This window comes from Populus euphratica, unplaced genomic scaffold, assembly GCF_000495115.2.
Source record: "Populus euphratica unplaced genomic scaffold, PopEup_1.0 scaffold437.1, whole genome shotgun sequence".
In the NCBI taxonomy this organism is placed as follows: Eukaryota; Viridiplantae; Streptophyta; class Magnoliopsida; order Malpighiales; family Salicaceae; genus Populus; species Populus euphratica.
This window is the reverse complement of record NW_011500324.1, coordinates 109,340-113,162: the sequence shown is the minus strand read 5'-3', so window position 1 is coordinate 113,162 and position 3,823 is coordinate 109,340.

Genomic DNA, 3,823 nt, shown 5'->3' with positions numbered 1-3,823 from the left:
TGAAAGAGCCTTACTTGATCTTAGAGCTAGTGTGAATTTACTTCCATATTTAGTTTTTCAGTGTCTCAATCTAGGTGAGTTAAAACCAACTTCTATAATTCTTTTACTTGCTGATAGATCTATAAAAGTGCCTAGAGGAATAATTGAAGATGTGCTAGTACAAGTCAATAAATTCATTTATCTAGTGGATTTTATTGTCTTTGACACAAAACCTGTTGAAGTATGTAATTCATTTCCTGTTATTTTAGGCCGTCTGTTTCTTGCAACTTCTAATGCATTGATTAATTATAGGAATGGACTAATGAAGCTATCATTTGGAAACATGACATTAGAGATGAATATTTTCAACATTTACAAGCAACCTGGAGATGATAATGATTTACAGGAAGTGGACTTTACTGAAAAATTAATTCATGATCAATTTCAAACCACTTCCAGTGAAATTGAGATTGATGAATCTGATGATTTGCAAATGGTTTATTTTCAGGAAGAATCAAAGGCAAGTAATTGGAGACCACAAATTGAGAAATTGCCACCACGATCAATTAAGTCCATACCTTCAAGTGTTCAACCACCCAAACCTGATTTAAAGTCGTTGCCATTTAATCTCAAATACTCATTTTTGGGAGAAAATGAAAATTTTCTAGTAATAATCTCTTCCAAACTTAATGCACATCAAGAAGGTAACTTATTACAAACTCTGAAAATGCATAAAAATGCATTAGGATGGACTATAGCTGACATAAAAAGAATTAGTCCTTTGATTTGTACACATAGAATTTATTTGGAGGAAAATACTAAACCTTCTAGGAAAATGCAACGAAGGCTCAATCCTAATATGAAAGAAGTAGTGAAAAATGAAGTCATTAAGCTTCTAGATAATGAAATCATTTATCCTATTTCTGACAGCAAATGGGTAAGTCCTACCCAAGTTGTACCCAAGAAATCTGGAGTCACTATGATAACAAATGAGAACAATGAGTTAATTCCCACTAGGACTGTTACTGGTTTGCACATGTGCATTGACTATAGGAAACTTAATTCAATGATTAGAAAAGATCATTTTCCTTTACTTTTCATGGATTAAATCCTAGAAAGAGTTGCAGGTCATGAATTTTATTGTTTCCTAGATGGCTATTCAGGATACAATCAAATTGAAATTGCATTGGAAGATCAATAGAAGGCTACTTTCACATGTCCGTTTGGTACTTTTGCATATCAAAGGATGCCTTTTGGATTATGTAATGCACCAACCATGTTTTAAAGATGCATGCTTAGTATATTTAGTGATATGGTTGAACATTTTCTTGAGATTTTTATAGATGATTTTTCTGTTTTTGGCGATTCATTTGATGATTGTTTAACTAACTTAGAAAAGGTTTTGAGCAGGTGTGAAGAGAAGAATCTTGTACTGAATTGGGAAAAATGTCACTTTATGGTAACAAACGGCATTGTACTTGGTCACATTGTTTCATAAAAAGGAATTGAGGTTGACAAATCTAAAATCGAGTTAATTGCTAACTTGCCAACACCAAAATCTATTAAAGATGTTAGATCATTCCTAGGACATGCTGGTTTTTATAGAAGGTTCATCAAAGATTTTAGCGTAATATCTAAGCCCTTAAGTAACCTTCTAACAAAGGATAATATTTTTGAATGGACTAAACATTGTGAAAACGCCTTTGTTAAACTTAAAAACTTGCTTACTTGTGCTCCTCTCATTCAACCTCCTGATTGGTCATTACCTTTTGAAATAATGTGTGATACTAGTGATTATGCCGTAGGTGCTGTTTTGGGACAAAAGAAAGATAAGAAACCTTATGTGATTTACTATGCAAGTAAAACTTTAAATAGTGCTCAAATGAATTATACCACCACTGAAAAGGAATTACTTGCAGTAGTATTTGCATGTGAAAAATTCAGGTCTTATCTTGTTGGCTCACCTGTTGTTGCTTTTAGTGATCATACAGCATTAAAATATCTTTTTTCTAAGAAAGATTCTAAGGCTAGATTGTTGCGTTGGATTTTGTTACTTCAAGAATTTGATATCACTATCAAAGATAAGAAAGGCAATGAAAATGTTGTCGTAGATTACTTGTCAAGATTGACAACAGATTTGAAAACTGACATCGCACCAATCGATGACTATTTTCCCGATGAATCTTTACTTACTGTCTCTACAATGCCTTGGTTTGTTAATATTGTCAATTTTCTTGTTTCAGGACAATTGCCAGCTCATTGGAGTACCCAAGATAAAAGAAAGTTCTTGAACAAAGTGAAGAACTTTTATTGCGATGACCCTTATTTATTCAAATATTGTCCTGATCAAATATTTCAAAGATGCATTCCTAATAATGAGGTAAGTAGTGTCATTAAATTTTGTCATTCTGAGGCATGTGGGGGCCATTTCTCATCAAGAAAGACAACTATAAAAATCTTACAAAGTGGATTTTATTGGCCCACCATGTTCAAAGACTCACATGCATTCTGCAAGTCTTGTGAAAATTGTAAAAAGTTAGGATCAATTTCAAAATGTCACATGATGCCTTTAAATCCTATTCTTGTCATTGAGATCTTTGACTGTTGGGGTATAGATTTCATGGGTCCATTTCCTCCATCATTTGGTTGCTTGTACATATTAGTCGCAGTAGATTATGTTTCAAAATGGATAGAGGCAATTACAAGTCGAAACAATGATCATAAAACAATGATAAAGTTTTTGAAAGAAAATATTTGAGTCGATTTGGAATCCCTCAAGCCATAATAAGTGATGGTGGAACACATTTCTGCAACAAGCCATTTGAGTCTTTAATGAAGAAATATGGAATCACATACAAAGTTGCCACCCCTTATCACGTTCAAACAAGTGGACAAGTAGAGCTTGCTAATAGGGAGATCAAACATATTTTGGAGAAAATAGTGAACCCTAATAGGAAAGATTGGTCTTTAAGACTTAATGATGCACTTTGGGCTTATCGAATTGCTTATAAAACATCATTAGGTATGTCACCTTATAGACTAGTCTATGGAAAACCTTGTTACTTTCCTGTGGAATTTGAACATAAAGCTTATTGGGCTATTAAAGCTTTCAATTCAAATCTGGGTGATGCTAGTCAACTGCAAAAATTACAAATAAACGAGCTTGAGGAAATAAGAAATGATGCATATAAAAACTCAAGAATTCATAAAGCAAGAATCAAAGAGTTTCATGACAAGAATATTCTGAGAAAAACATTCCATGTTGGTCAAAAAGTCTTGCTTTATAATTCTCGACTACATTTATTTCCTGAAAAACTAAGATCAAGAGGGAGCGGTCCTTTTATTGTGAAACATGTGTATCCATATGGGGCTTGTGATATTGAGAATCCAAAGAATGACAATGTTTTCAAGGTAAATGGATATCGTTTGAAAGTTTACTTTGACAATTTTTCAGTTGAAAATGACTATTGAATTGGGTGATCCTGTATATAAAGATTGATTTTTTTTGTGTTTCTTTTTGAGTGATTTTTTGCTAGTTTCTCTCACTCCGGTCAAATGGCGGACAATAGTACTCTATGACTTAAGTTAGTTCTTTTAATTTCCCATAATAGCTGATATTTGTGTATATATTTGTGCAATTCTATGAATCTCTCTTCCAATTCTCATTTGATAATGGACACTAATCTTGAAAAATTGAAAAAGTATTTTCCCGCTCTACCTCAAAATGCAATTACAAAAATTTACCATGCTAGATGTGCAAGATTGAGGTTGTTAATGAATCATGGAATTCCTGAAGATATTCGCTGGTTGATTGAAGCAAAGGTCCGATTATCAGGTGAGTACT